At 44.5% G+C, this 16,696-nt stretch overlaps 1 protein-coding gene across 1 annotated transcript in view; it reads left to right on the forward strand.

Annotated features, from left to right (window-relative positions):
• Window positions 1–6,190: 6,190 nt before the first annotated feature.
• Window positions 6,191–16,696, forward strand: part of CHL1 (cell adhesion molecule L1 like) — a 186,720-nt gene continuing 176,214 nt past the window's right edge. Inside the window, exon 1 of the mRNA XM_056524135.1 lies at window positions 6,191–6,274. The gene's annotated coding sequence lies outside the window, so the exon portion shown is untranslated. The remainder of the gene's footprint in view (window positions 6,275–16,696) is intronic.

The raw sequence follows: 16,696 nt of genomic DNA on the forward strand, positions 1-16,696 counted from the left end.
TACAGCTGGGCTACAGGAGTGTATTTGGGACATTAGCAGAATCAGACAAGTTTACTAAAAGCATCAGGACTCTCCCTTGGTGACAGTGACAAGGCTTCTCGCAGCTCAAACAAGAAGATGATCTTCCAATTGCAAAGGTTCCAGCAGGGCTTGATAGTCCCTATTCTTGACTCCGGGATGTGCACGACACCAGATGATGGTCTCCATGTTGGGTTGTAAGGTCACCGACCTGACGTCTTGAACTCATACTCTGCAGATTTCACCTTGCTTGTTGGCAAACTTCTGCTCCGCCTGTAAAACTTTCAAATGGTGCTGCGCAGCCCACTGGCCTGAAGGGGACACATGGGGAAGAGAGGCATGAAAGGCATCTAACACTTCAGTGAAACAATTCTTCATAATGTTCATCCCCAATATAATGTCACATTAGTTACAATCACTCCCTGCCCGCTAAGTACATGCTCTCCCAACTGAATGGTTGGCTCCCAGTATCCATGTCTGGGGACTGGTTGCCCATTACCCGCAACTACTCAGAAGTTAACATCATCAGGCTCGCACAATTAACCAACATCCCAATGCTGATAGAAAACACTTTTAGGTATAGTAGACACTTGTGACCCTGTATCTATCAATGCTTCCAACAGTACACCTTCTACAATAACTTTTACATAGGGGCAGGAGGCAACATAAAGTGAGAGTCCTGACTTTCTGGGATTGGACCTGATGACTGTTTCCCTGAGGGCCGGTCTGCGACCCCAGGGGGAATCTGTTTAAATCCCAGCACTGCATTCTCCAATGTCCTGATTTTTTACAGTAAGTGCAAAAGGGTCCTTGAGTCCCCGAGGGTCTATTGGATGGAGCATTGTGGTAATTGAAATTGCGTGGAGAAGGAGCAGGGGCAGGTTTTCTAGGCAGGGGCGGTTCATGATCAGGTGGAGTGGCGCGGGTGGCATGGCTTAGTCAGTTGTTCAATGTCCTGCCTAACACTCTGTAAATCTGAGGCTGCAGTGACTGGCAAAGTAGAGGACACTGGGGCGAGGTCTGGTGACGGAGGTGGTATAGATCTGGCTACCACCCCTAGTGGCTCTGGAACAGGTGTAAGGGGCACACAAGCTTCCTCTAACTCACTTGCGGACTCAATCACTTGGATAGCTAGTCTTTTGAAAGCGGGGATGGACAAGTTAGGGTTTTGGACCACTAACATTCTCAGCTGGGCTTTGTCCCACTTATTATGAGCCCCATCAATAAATTTGTCCATTAACACCTTATTGCCCTGCTCGTAAGTTATACCATCTAGTTTTTGGACAGTCTCTAGGGCATTCTGTAGGGCTATGGCATATGCTCTCAAGGTCTCACCTGGCTTTTATCGCCTTTCATACAGCCGAAGACGTACCTTCAAAGATCTGCTCTACAGTTGCCTTCTCGGAGGCTGGCCAGGTGCGGACTTCCTCTAGCGCTGTTGCCTGGAGTTGTCCTGTGAGAAATTGCACCTGTTGATTAGAAGGGAAAGAGTAAAAGACAAACAAACTCTGTATTCTCTCTTTGAAATCCCTCAGGGTGAAGGGGTCTCCATTGTAGGTAGGGAGGACAGGGTTCCCCATGAATACTGGTACAGACTATGGAACACCAGGACTTTTGATGCTGACTGCAGGTAAAGCTGGCTGCTGGGGCAGGTGATGACCTCACTGCTGGAGATGAAGGGGCGCTGTCACCTGGTTGATCTGGAGAGCTGAGTTCTGACATCTTGTTGAGCTTTGAGTGCGCTGTCACTTTAAGAAGAATAAGGTGCTTTCCCCTTTTAAGACGATTGCTGAAATGGACTTGGACTTGACTGATGGGGGTACTCCCCCTCTATTTTGCAGGCACCCGGTTGTAATCCATCTTGCAACCAGACTTGCTGGTACTAATGGGTTAATGCTAGCAGGTACTGACGCCGGAGACTTAATACTGAGAATCGTTGGTGTTTGCAGAGTCTGCGCTGCAGCGGGTGCTTGATGGATAGCGGCAGAGCGGGACGCAGTAGTAGGACCCTCCAATATGGCTGCGCCCAGGGAACTTCCTGTTTCGGCAAAATCTTCGCCTGTGCAACAAAGGGTGGCTCTTTGGTTCCTCCTCACTTGATTGAAGAGGTGTCACCGCTGGGGACTGACGGGGTGGAGCTGCAACCGCTCTTGTGCACAGGAAACACCGGACCAACTTAACCCTTTCAGGCACTACCTCTTTACAGTTCACAGTAGCAGATAACAGTCTTTTCTTCACTTCCCCTTCTATTTCACAAGCACCATGAGTAAACAACTTTTCATTTGCAAAGTCCCATACACCTTCTGGCGCAGACTTAAATCACATCGGCATGCAGTTTTTGCAGACAATATTGGACACAGTTCAGACTAGGGGAGGACTTGTGGCTTAAGGCGCACACCCATATCCTGTTCGTAGGATGCCAAAAGTTGTGGTAGCAGGGTGTGAGGAGGCCAGAAGTTGGTATCCTAGGGGCAGATGGCATCAACCCCTTATATTCATGACGCCAGGGCGTGGTTTAGCGTAAAACCACCCGAAGTTATACCTCTAGATCCAGGGCTAGGGGGGGGCAATAAAGACTCCGGCGCCAAGTTACGGACAACAGTAGCTTTACTGAGGGTAGACAGTTGGTAAAGTCTATACAGTTCAGCCAGGGCCCAAGGTGGTGACCAGAGACGCAGAGACCTTAAGGGCTTGCTGGGACTTGTAGTAGGACTTGACAATTGAATGCAGACCACGCTGACTTGACAGATAACAGGGACTGACTTTATTTGACTCATAAAGCTGTCACTTTAGCTTACTTGAGTTGATGGTGGCTGCAGGAATTGACATTGAGGTCTCCAACACTCAGAACACACACACTAGGCCCGACTGCACTGGACCTCAGAAGGAAACAAGAGCTAAGAGAGAAGGGAGAAGCTCCACCCAGGGCTTATATGGGGGAGACTAGTAGGGAGCCCATAGGTCACTCTTGGGATCACCTGGTCACTGGTACCTCCTGGGTAACAATCACATGACATAACTCTTACAACACATTTTATAATACAGTATGTGGTAGCCCTTGGGCGGTGTATGGTAGTGGGGGTATGGTAGAGGTATAGAAGGGGTTAATGTTAACCCTAGAGTTCGTGACGATAGGCTGAGGGCTGGTATGCTGAATCAATGTTCCGGCCTATCACCGCCCTTCCCAGTAACGATAGGTGCATAAAATAACTGAAGGTCCACAAGGAGATTTAAACTTGAACTTGAATAACTTTTACTGAAGTTCTTGCACTAACCACGGCACAGTAACAGTCTCATACAAACAGTCCTTAGGTTGCTTAGTGACTGGCAGTAGTTGCGGACCTTGAGCTAGACATAAAGTCTCTGAATTTAGCAAGAGAGTTGCAGATCCGTCCGGATTTAGGGGAGTTATTAGGTCCGGTGATGCTGCAGAGTGTTTGGAAATTGATGCACTCTATAGTTATAATTGCTCAGCTGTTGCCGCAAGGCTCAGGCCTAACTCACTGCGATTACTGCTGTACAGGTCTTACTTGCTTGCTTAACCAGGAACAAGAGAGCAAAAAGATGGCCGCCGCTCCCTTATATGGGCAGGGGGCGTGGCGAATCTGATTGGTCCGAACGTCTGCCATTCACCATTACATGGTGAGATGGGATTGCTTACGTCACAGGGCCTCCAAAGGTCCTTAAGCTAAATACCATAGAGTTCACCTCATCACATGACCCGCAGGTCCTGCAACGCTAACGGAAACAAGTAATTAACCATTTATTTACACGTTATTCTATGTATATAACCTATGAATAAATTAGAGATCTATACACTAGAATAGAGGCGACCAGGGGTAGACTGGCTAACAGGGATCCTTAAGACCTTGGGACTCTGGCTATGGGGCCCCATAAATAAACAAGTACCGTATAGAATGCGGTACTGGGACACCACAAGTACACTGCAGAACATATGTACAGGGGGGAAACAGGTGCAAGGGGCCCTTGGGACACTGAAGGAGGCTGCCTGACAGGGCAGCAAGGGTACGGGCAACATTTCCCGTACTGCCCCACCTCACATCTCACATATACATTTAGTTATTAAGTAGCTTCTTTTTTTTTATTTTTTTTTTACTAACCTACTAGATAAACAAGATGGCAGAAGGTGGGCTTATGCAGATTTGCATATAAAGTGTGGATTCTGTGCAGTTTTGGCATGTTCCTGGGCAGAACAGGTTGAGACTTAAATGCCTGACACTTGAGATTTACATGTCAGGACGGTGTGTGTTATGTAAAGTATCTTCTGTAGCTGCACGCTGCTAGTGAGCAAATAAGTGGGTAGAAGTGATGCTGGATTTACACAAGTATAATGTATACGGACGGTGTTTATTAGGTTAAATATTTTACACTGTACAGATACAGCGATGGTGTCTTTCTTTATACTACCTTTAACACTCCAATTTGGTACTCCCATATCTATACAGCTAGATTCCCACACAGCATTTAGCATTTTTTATAGTTGTTTTTTATGCTATGCAGTGGCCAGATGTTTGCTGCTAGTCTATGAATATGTCTAGAAACAGATGATTAACTGCAGAAATAGATCATATGATCTGGCTGCCCTTTATTCACACATTGCTCTTTGGTTAGTGCCGAGGTACGTGCTCTCAAATCACTTTTTTGTTGTCATTGGCAAAAAAGCAGTTTTTTCATAGATTTTTTAATGTTTTTTTTTTGTCCAAGTCTCACGCCAGTCTTAAGTAACCCCTCATGCATGGACACTGGCTTCATGTAGAGGCACACATTCCATGTAGATAGTAGTGTTGAGCACGAATATTCGAAATGTGAAAGTTTACCGCGAATATCGGCACTTCGCGATTTCGCAAATATTTAGAATATAGCGATATATATATTCATAATGACGAATATTCATTTTTTGTTTTTTTTCTTCACAGTACACATCACAACAATGATGTGTACTGTGTAAAAAAAAAGTGATCATCCCTCCCTGCTTCCAGCTTGTGGTCCAAAGAAAGCTCCAATATTATTTACTGTGTGAGTGGGTGTGGAGCGTGAATATTTCGTATATGCGAATATGCAAATATTGGCACTTCCAGGGGACACTGATCCCTCCCTTCTTTTAGGTGAAAGATATAATCGGGCATGCGCACTATGCATATTTTATTATGAATTTTCGCATGGATAAAAAAAGGGAACGAACATACCGCACCCTGACCAATCCTCTGGACACACAGGAGGAGATTTATCAAAACCTGTCCAAATTATTGGTCAGGGTGCGGTAGCCTTTCTGGGTGTCCCTGCATCCTGTCTCGGGGAGGTGTGTGTGGCCATCAGGTTCCTCACCTCCCTGCTAAAACCCTGGGTACTCCTACAGGGTACTTACTGACTGTTTAACAGCTCTGCGAGCTCTGGTTAACGCCTAGGTTAATGCCGGTAGCATTTGTGGTCCCTTAGTAGCTTCGGAGAAAAGGGACATTGGTGGAGATTTATCAAAACCTGTCCAGAGGAAAAGTTACTGAGTTGCCCATCGCAACCAATCAGATCGCTTCTTTCATTCTTCAGAGGCCTTTTCAAAAATGAAAGAAGCGATCTGATTGGTTGCCATGGGCAATTCAGCAACTTTTCCTCTGGACAGGTTTTGATAAATCTCCCCCATTGAACTGCAACCTTGCAGGTGCCTTTTGGCCAGAAGGGGAAGGGTAAGTTTGTCCACGTTTGGTGTGACACGTTTGCATTATTTTTTTTGCACTTTTGGTGATTGAGAGCACGTTCCTTGGCTTGTCTTAAAGTGACTGCCGAACACCTGGGGGTCCTGCACACTTTTTTTATCCCTTTTCTGCTCACCTGATGCGCTCCCTCGTGTCCCCGTCCCCCCCCCCCTGACTTGATCCAGCCCCTCACCCAGTATTTTATTTGTCTTTAATCTCTCTTTAGTGTCACTTTCCTGATTAACGCCCCTGTTTTCTCTTTCTCACCCCCCTCCCCAGGCTGTTTGTAGAGGGGGTCTTCCTTCCCCACATAGTCGCAGTGTTGCTGCAGTTGCTATGACTCCTGTCTGTACCGAGAGATATCTGGATTCTGGTCACGATCTTCTCCAGTGCTTTGTGTGGAGTCTGATTGATTTAGGAAGCAGGACTGGGGGGGGGGGGGAGGACTGGGGTGGGATGAGGTTGGACTGTGCTCCACTTCAGGGGGATATTGGTTTTTTAGCATAAGGACCTTGAGCTGAGCCAGGGATACCAATGCTGGGGAGGTGAGTAAATTATTCTGCAACAGTAGGGGATGACTTATACGACAACTAATTTATTGGGATGGCAGGAGTCGCCTCAGTGTAAGGACTTAGGGGGTAACGCTCTATTGCCTTACACTATATTGTACTTCACTGTGATGTATGATATTGTAGTATTGCTAATCAGCAGGCGCGTTGGAAGCCGCGCATCTACTATATGTATATTGCAACTAATTCCCATCGCCCGTTCTGTAACTTATCGAAGATCAATGACTTTGGTTATGACTATCCAACTGCAGAACTTCAAGCGTCATAACTCTCCGCAGACCAGACAGCTACCCGGGGAAATGTGAGGAGATCAATAATAGATGAGATGCAGACAGCAAGCATCAGCAACATGTGTCGGATGATGCGATGGAAGTGCTGTAATGTAGCGGAGCTGTGGTACTCATTAAATGTGTGGATTTGTAGTTCTACAACGATCGGAGAGATATGCAGGTTTTGTCGAAGCCCTTTAAATCATAGGGCGCTGGCAGTTGCGCATTTGTGGTTGCATGGTTATTCTTTAATAGCTCATTTTAAGATAGGTGTGTCTGTGTATATTATGTCCTATATCAGTTTCTCCAACCAGGGAGCCTCCAGCTGTTGCAAAACTACAACTCCCAGCATGCCTGGACAGCCGAAGGCTCTCCGGGCATGCTGGGAGTCGTAGTTTTGCAACATGCTACATATATGAATGTCTTGTATGCAAATAAAGCACAGTGTTTCCCAACCAGTATGCCTCCAGCTGTTGCAAAACTACGAAGCATGCCCGGACATCCAAAGGCATACTGGGATGTGTCATTTTGCAACAGCAGGAGGCACCCTGGTTGGGAAACACTGTCTTATATCATTTGCATATAAATCATTCATAAATGTAGCATGTTGCAAAACTACAACTCCCAGCATGTCCTGACAGCCTTTGGCTGTCCGGGCATGCTTTGAAGTTTTGCAACAGCTGGAGGCATACTGGTTGGGAAACACTATCCTTTATTTGCATACAAGACGTTCATATATGTAGCATGTTGCAAAACTACGACTCCCAGCATGCCCGGACAGCCTTCGGCTGTCCAGGCATGCTGGGAGTTGTAGTTTTGCAACAGCTGGAGGCGCCCTGCTGGCAAACACTTTCCTATATACTTTCCGTACAAGTCATTCATATACGTAGCATGTTGCAAAACTACAATTCCCAGCATGCCCGGATAGCCTTAGGCTGGGAGTTCTAATTTTGCAACAGCTGGAGGCACCCTGGTTGGGAAACACCGTCCTATAGAAATGTAACAGTATATACTATTCTTGCACTATGTTGGAGCTAATTTAGTGTATTTACCTGTGTTTGTCATAAGTTCTGTATATATTGTTACTGGTTATATTGACAGGTATGAGTGCCAGGAATTTTGTAGACAGAGAAGAGGTAATGGATAGGTTTAAGAGTTTCTGCTAAGACCACTTAGATCAAGCCTTAAAGGGGTAATCCGGTGGGAAACTTTTTTTTTTTTTTTTTTATTAAATCAACTGGTTCCAAAAAGTTGAGCATAGTTGTAAATTACTTCTATCAAAAAAAATCTTAATCCTGCCAGTAATTATTAGCAGCTGTATACCACAGGGGAAATTATTTTCTTTTGGGATTTCTTTTCTGTCACGACCACAGTGCTCTCTGCTGACACCTCTGTCCATTTTAGGAACTGTCCAGAGCAGAATTTTTTTGCTATGGGGTTTTTCTCTTGCTCTGGACAGTTCCTTAAATGGACAGATATGTCAGCAGAGAGCACTCTGGTAGTGACAGAAAAGAAATCCAAAAATAAAAGAATTTCCTCTGTAGTATACAGCTGCTAATAAGTACTGGAAGGATTAAGATTATTTAATAGAAGTTATTTACAAATCTGTTGAACTTTCTGGCATCAATTGATAAAAAAATAAATAAAAAAATAAATAAACTTTTCCGCCGGAGTACCCCTTTAAAGCTTCAGTTTGATGTGTGTAGGACTAGATTGACATCTCCTAAGGGTATGTTCTCACAAAGCAGATTTATAAAAATATATTCAATAGATATGAATAGGGTTGTTTCTGCAGCATGTGCATAGGTTTCTGCATCCTCATTGATATCAATAGGATAATAACAATTTCTGCAACAGATCTGATACATAGAAATACACCATTCCTTCATGCTCGCACAAATTCCACAGCAGCAGATTCCCATTGATTTCAATGGGATTCTGCTGCGCTGTCTAACATAGCAGAATTTCCGTGCCGGAAACATCTGGCATGGAAATTCAAACTCCGATGTCCGCAATAAGAATAGACATGTCTGTTCTTTTTGCAGACTCCTCACGAAAATGCATTGCTGGCTATGAGACGGCACTTCCCCAAGCGTTAAGTGCGGAGAATGACTACACGTAAAATCTCCGTATAGACATTCTCCTGCCAGCCTAGCGCTAGCAGGACATGCCGGCGCTTGGCTTCCAGGAGAATGTCCGTATGGAGATTTTACGTGCGGTCATTCCCCCGTGTGAATATAGCCTAAGGGTTATTCACATTACACCATTCACACATACAGTATCCTGCACATATTTGATGCGCAGCATTTGAAACTGTGTTCAGCCATTTTGTTTACATTGAACTCTGCAGTATTAAATCTGCAGCATCAAATGTGTGCAGAATACTGTACATGTGATTACACCCCAAAAAGGAATAGCATGAGCAACTGTTCAAAGAGGTTGTGCAGCCTGGTGCGCCTCCTTGATTGTCCCAAAGGCCCATTCACCCCATAAGGAACCCAGTATTACAAATGGGGTCCTGTTGCAGAATTTGCATCGGGGCCTAGAAGCTTAAAATTACACTTCTGGTCTTCCCCTCCCAGATCCAACTTGATTAATATAAAGAGCACTGTATGCCAGTGAAGAAGAGGCTGGGGGGGAGAGCAAACCAGGAGACGTGCTAGGCTGTGGCACTTGAGCAGCTCGGCTCCGCCTGCTTGACACTTGGCTGAGGAACTGAAGGCAATTTTATACGTTCGGCAACCACCATCAGCTCCAGGAAATGTATTGTTTGTTTTAATACAATACCGGCTACTGTATCTAATGATGTTTCCAGTTCTTAGCAGCACATAGTAGCATAAAATACGGTACTCATAGAACAATAGTTAGTGCCACTGTAGGATTCCACTCCTCCAACCAATATAGTAATAACAACTTGGCACTCCAAAATGATGCGTATGGTCCGTTTTATTAAATTGCAATACGTTACTAACAAATATAATGTTTGGGTCATCAGACACTCTAAGACTGTGTTTACATGACAGAATCTGGATTTCTGCGGCAGATATTTCCGCTATGGATATTCCATCATGTGCACGGTAGAGAAGAAACCCAATTGAAAACAATGGGGAACTCTGCTGCAACAGAATTTTTGAGAAGAATTATTTTGCCGGATTCTGCTTGGAAATTCCTTTGTGTGAACATGGCCTAAGAATAGAACAAAACAAAAAACATATAGGGGTTGATTTACTAAGACTGGCCATAGCAGTGTATATTGTAATAAGTTACACAATGAGGAGAAATGTCCTAAGACAAAATGTCCGGCACTGCTAGACTAAGGTGAGCGGCAGCAGGTGTGGTGTGGATAGTGCTGTCTCTCCTGTATGTGAGACTCAGGTCTCGGTGGTGCTAAGCTTAGAGGCAGTAAGCAGAAATAGTGGCAAAGAAAACAGGGCTTGCACTCACCATCCAAAGTAAATTCTTTATTTCTTCGTGTCAGGCATAACAGGCTGGTGGAAGCGGGTGGGGAGGGACCGGGACAGACTGTTTCACGCCACTCGGGCGCTTCTTCCAGCCGGTATCATACCGGCTGGAAGAAGCGCCTGAGTGGCGTGAAACAGACTGTCCTGGTACCTCCCCACCTGCCTCCACCAGCCTGTTATGCCTGACACAAAGAAATAAAGAATCTACTTTGGATGGTGAGTGCAAGCCCTGTTTTCTTTGCCACTATTGTAATAAGTTAGTTGTGAGCTTAGGTCATGTCCTCCTTTTTTTAATAAAGGGGCAAAAAGTTATACATTTTTGCACAAACTAGAACTAGTGCAAAATAGCAACTTTCTACACCTATAAAACAGGAAAAGAAGCTTAATGAATCATCCCCAAAGACCAGCAAAATTCAATGCCAAATGTACTGTATATGGATACAATGAGAAAGCAAATAAACAAGATTGGCAAGTAGGGCAAAGTACATAAATGTAAATAATAGCAACATACGCTCATCAGAATACACATGACAATGAAAGAGAACACCACAAATCTTTATGCATAATAAAAAGATACCATAATCACAGGAAAATCACAGCTATCTGTGCACAAAAGAAAATCACTACATTCACAAGAAAATACAAGAAACAACAGATTTTGTTTAAAGGGGTACTCTTCCATTAGACATGTTGTTCCCTATCCAAAGGATTGAGGATAACATGTCTGGCCACTGGGGACCCCTGCAATCTCCGCCGGATCGGTGCCTGGCGATCACAGCCACCACGCCCCCTCCATTCATGTCTACGGGAGCCGTCATGCCCTCTCCCATAGACATGAAGCCCCAGGCTTCCGTGACCATAGATCACCGGCACAGAGATCACGCCGCCACAGAGATCACAGGGATCCAGCAGCTGGCGCCCCTGCGATCAGACATGTCGTCCCCTATCCTTTGGATAGGGGATAACATGTCTAGTGGTGGAGTACCCCTCTAAGGAACACGTAAGTGGAGCTTCTGCGATATCCAGTTCTCCGCAGATTTCCTGTGATTATCGCATCTTTTTATTATGCATAAAAATGTGTGGTTTTCTCTTTTATGGTCCTGTTTATTCTGATGACTGCTAAGCTATTATTTGATGTACTACTTACTAATGTTATGTTTGCTTTCTTGAATTTTGCTGATCAATATGTTTTTGTTTCATTCTATCCTTTAGTGTATCTGATGAAGGTCAATTTGACTGAAATGTTATATTTATTATTGAAGCATTAAAATGTAATAAATGTAACATATGCATCACATGTAGGAAATTGCTCTTTGGCCACTGTTGCAGTTATCTGATTCATGCTCAAAGGTGACTGTCAATCTGATTTTTGGGAGACAAACAATGGCTGTCTGGTAGCGCCCCCTACAGTACAGGGAGGTACTACATGTTCTGTACTACTCTTTACCTGTGCCAGGGATAGCTGCTCCTTTTGGACACCAAGTAAGTTTGGCTCCATATTACCTTTTTAGGACATTGCGTGTACTGTACAGGACCCTGAAGAAGCTCCTGTCCTCTACATAGACAGTGATTACAGCTCCAGCAGATCTTTATTACTTTTATATGTAAGGATTTGCTTTATCTATATTAGTTATTTGCTTATTTTTCTTTAATCCTCCCCTTTTCCTATGTGTGGATGACATTTTGGTGGCTTCAGAACCAATTACCAGCTTTCCACAGAGTTATGGTCTCAACATACAATGGTTTCAGCTTAAAATGGTCGTCCTGGAACCAATTAATATTGTAAATTGAAGGACCACTGTACGAAATCCTCCAACAGACTCATTGTTTCTGGGGGTGAATATCTCTCTAATACAGTGCTGCAAAGAGCACCATATGGCAGCACATAGGGTCTCGATCTATCTCATTGTACAACTTTCGTGCACATCATTTTCTTGAGTGTATGCTAAAGGAATAGTTATTGCTAACTGCAAATTTTGGGATCGGCCAATCATCAAATGTGTATCTGAACCTCCCGGATCTCTCTAGACAAATAATGTCAGGGGAGGGAAGGATTGGGCTCAATCAAATTCAAATATTTGTCTTCTCGGAAGGATAAGCTCCCATTGTCTGACAGCGGCTTACCACCACCTTTTTTCATTCTGAACACATAAACGCTAAGTCAACCTGATTATTCATGTTTTTGGGGGTATGGGGAGTGTCGTAGTAGTTGACCACCAAACAGTTGATCAACAGCTATTTTATGCGAATGGACACCTTTAGTCTTTCCTTTTATACCTTTTCTTTTTTCAGAATCTACTTCTAACTTTATGTGCAAATCCAAATCAATATCATACAATACTCACACCTTATTTGTAACTCTGGACAAGGATAAAATAATAAAACTTCACTGGTTTGGGCAACATGTTTTAGAGCTATGTCCTCTTTGTCAGGTCCGGACCTGATGAAGAGAGCGAAGCCATCAAAATCCATTTTCAAAATCAATAAAGTTATTTTATCCTTATCTTTGTCCAAAATTTCAGGTATAGGTTTAGATTTTCCTTTATAGTCTGGAGCAACATCCTTGGACATCCATCTACACTTTAAGGAATTTCTCTTTTCTGAGGGTCGACTCCTTTGACATGCCTTATTTGCAACAATGAATTGCCTGATCTCAGATCCCTGGACATCACAGCAGTATAGGTTTCATTATCCACTTATAGTAATATGTATGCTTTGTCCGCCTGTGTCATTTACATTTCATTTAAGGTCTGTGCAAAGGTTTGAGAAAAATTCAAGCCATTTTTGTTGTTTTTATTCCAGCATCTCTGCCATGTAAGAAAACATTCCCACTATAGTTTTGGCCACTGACGCAGTTATCTGATTCATGCTCCGAGGTGATGGTCAATCTGCTTTTTGGGAGCCAAACAATAGTGTCAGTGTGAAAGTGACCACACAAGAGGACAACCATTTGTAGAAGTGAGACATAGAGAAACCATGTCCACCCCAACCCCCACCAACACCACCACCAAAAACACATTTTCAATCCCAATTATTTATTTGAATAATTTCTAATGACAACATGAAATACATTTTTGATATCTCAGCATCTTACTGCCTTGTGACCCCATGACATTTGCTATGACCGGTGTCTATACATTTCATGTTGACCTCCTATAGGAGTTTTTGGGGGATGAACTGAATACTTTCTGGTTATTTGAGTTGCTAAGGGCAAAGTAAATTTAATCAGTTGTGTGTGCACAATTCCAGGGCTGCCTGGTAACTTTGTAAGGAACTTTACATCAAGAAGCACTTAGAAGAGAATTATTCCTGTGTTCCGTCATGTGTTGATGGAAGATGAACTAAAAAGCTCTTAAATCCTTCTTCAAAATGCTTTTCAGTCTTAGGCTGCAGCACTTGAAAATACACATTACAGGAAACCTGGCCATTGAAAGAGCTGTTAGTGTGCACATAGGGAGTAAAGTCAAGAAAAGAAGCTATGAAACCTATGTGCCCCCCTATAGTTGCCAATACACATTATAATTTTAATTCCGCACGGAATTCTGCAGAATAATTCTACATGGACATTCTGCTGCAGCAGCGTCCCATTCATATCAATGGGATTCTGCTACACTGTGCACAACAGAATTTCCGATTTCTGAAATTCTGATTCCAGCATTCTATTGTCTATTCTTTCCACACGAAAATGTATTGTCGTCTAGGAGAACGGTCTTAGCATGTTTTGTCAGCGCTCTGCCATCATGTGAACATAGCCTAGGAGTCACATTCGCAGGGATCATACTAGATTGTGATAACATGCATCTACGACCCTGAACTACCTGAGTTTTGTTCTATCTGACCTATTTGGAAAAAGCAGATACCACACTGTCTGGGCATGCTGGGAGTTGTGATTTTGCAACAGCTGGAGGCACCCTGGATGGGAACTGTCATTTACATGTCATAAAGACACAGAAAAAAAATTTTTAAAAAATAAATAAAACCCGACACAGAGACAGCTGGGAGAAACTGCACCATAACAAGTGTTTGTTCCAGTTTGTTCTCAGCATCCAGACCCCCATCAATGAAATCCTCTGTGAAATGTTAAAAGCAGAGGCATTCATTTTAGCTTTTGGGCCCCAATGTGAAAAATGTGCAACAGGGCCCCATGTCTACCCTAATTCTGGTCTCTTATCGGGTAGATGTGCCTTGGGGCCCCCTTAGGCACCAGGAACCAGATTCGACTGTTACCTCTGCACCCCCTAAAGTGACGTCCCTGGTCAAGAGTTTTCGGAAACTATGGTTATAATTTAAGAATAGATGTTTTAGAATTGTTGTTTAATGGAGAATACCGGTATTTAGTAAAACAAAGTTGTAAGGAGGAGTGATGGTAAGTCTTCTTTATTTCCCCTGTAGCCAAAAGGAAAAAGAATTACATAATTCCCACAGAAAACAATGTGCTGTAAGCGTAACACATAAAAGAGCTAAGTCCTGTGACAAACACTCTTTGTAGACATTCTCGCCTCTGGCTGAGAGAAGGTGCTGTACAGGGGACCCTTTTCGCTCTGAATTCACTCTCAGAACACACAGCAATCCTGTGTACAGTTGTTAAATTGAATTCCAGTCATCTAGCATTGAATTCTTTTGAAAGGACTTTTCCTATCTTATAAACATATGACATATTACTAGGATATACCGTAACTTTATAACCCATCAGGGTCTGACCTATGGGACCCCCATTGAAACAAATTCAATGTGCAGGGAACAGCAGCCAGCCCATTTAAGTAAGGGGATTCCCTTTTATTCTCAGGATCAGTGGTGGTCCCAAAAATCAGACCCCCATTGATTATAAAGTGATGGTATATCCTAGTGATTTCCCATCTTTTCATACAGAGGAATTTGCTGCTGAAATGAACCCCTAAAATTAAAAGTCCAATTAAATAATAGGTACAAGACAAGGCTTCAGTATAGGGTGCAGGAGTACATCGGCGCTGAACGGACCCAGGACACAGCAGGTAAGAAAGTAAAATCCAATTTATTTGATGCAACACGTTTCCCTGCGCAAGCACAGATTCATCAGGCCTGAATTGGATTTTACTTTCTTACCTGCTGTGTCCTGGGTCCGTTCAGCGCCGATGTACTCCTGCACCCTATACTGAAGCCTTGTCTTGTACCTATACATTGTGGAATCCACACCAGGAGGGCCGCAGACGGACCATTGTATCCAAGCGATTTCCATTGTTGTGTATGAGGCTACACAACCACCCAGGGTGAGCAGCTTAAAATTAGCTTTTACTCTCCCCTCCCCCCATCTCCGGTGGTATTACCCTATGGAGCGCTTTCTCTCCTGTTTTTAGAACAATTTAATAATAGAACTTTCCAGGCAAATTTCACTAAAAGAATGAACATGTTTATTCTTCTGGCAGAATCAAATTTCACATCCGAAGTTCCGCTGCAGAACTTCCGACATGTAAACTAAGCAACCATAGGATCAACGGGAGGCTGCTGCATGTGGAATCCACACAGAACTTCCTTTTAGAAATTCCAAACAGAAAATGTCCATCGTAGTAATATCCCTTTAACATTACACATATAAAAAAAAAAGATATACATATATATATATATATATATATATATATATATACAGTGACCCCCCCGACCTACGATTGCCCCGACATACGATAATTTCAACATGCGATGGCCTCTCAGAGGCCATCGCATGTTGAAGGCAGCATCAACATACGATGCTTTTGTATGTCGGGGCCATCGCATAAACGGCTATCCGGCAGCGCTGACTGCTTCAGCTGCCACCGGATAGCCGTTTACGGTGCCCTGTGCTGACGATCACTCACCTGTCCTTGGGGCTCCGGCGCGTCCTCTTCGGGATCCCCTCCATCATCGGCGCTCTCCATCGTCATCATCACGTCACTGCCCACGCCGTCCTGTCATCCAATAGGAGCGGCGTGCGTAGCGACGTGAGGGCGGCGACAGAGAGAGAGGATACCGGGGAAGCAGAAGCCTTGCAGGAGCGTCGGGGACACGGCGACAGCGATGGACGGCGACATCCAGGGCAGCAGTGACGAGTGGTGTCCGTCCGGTGCTGCAGGAACAAGTGAGTACAACTTCCTCTAACAGTGGTCTTCAACCTGCGGACCTCCAGATGTTGCAAAACTACAACTCCCAGCATGCCCGGACAGCGAACTGCTTCAGCTGCCACCTGATAGCTGTTTACAGTGCCCCGTGTGGTCCGCTGACGATCACTTACCTGTCCTTGGGGCTCCGGCGCGTCCTCTTCGGGACCCCCTCCATCGCCAGCGCTCTCCATCGTCGTCATCACGTCGCTGCGCACGCCGTCCCATCATCCAATAGGAGCAGCGTGCGTAGTGACGTTATGATGGCGACGGAGAGTGAGGATGCCGGGGCAGCAGAGGCCTTGCCGGAGCGTCGGGGACACGGCGACAGCGATGGAGGGCGACATCCAGGGCAGCGGTAACGGGTCCGGAGCGGCGGGGACACGTGAGTATAACCTCCAATACCAGTGGTCTTCAACCTGCGGACCTCCAGATGTTGCAAAACTACAACTCCCAGCATGCCCGGACAGCCGTTGGCTGTCCGGGCATGCTGGCTGTTGTAGTTTTGCAACATCTGGAGGTCCACAAGATGTAGACCACAGTCCTTTACTTTACATTGCA

The sequence above is a fragment of the Hyla sarda genome, chromosome 6 (assembly GCF_029499605.1).
Source record: "Hyla sarda isolate aHylSar1 chromosome 6, aHylSar1.hap1, whole genome shotgun sequence".
Lineage (NCBI taxonomy): Eukaryota > Metazoa > Chordata > Amphibia > Anura > Hylidae > Hyla > Hyla sarda.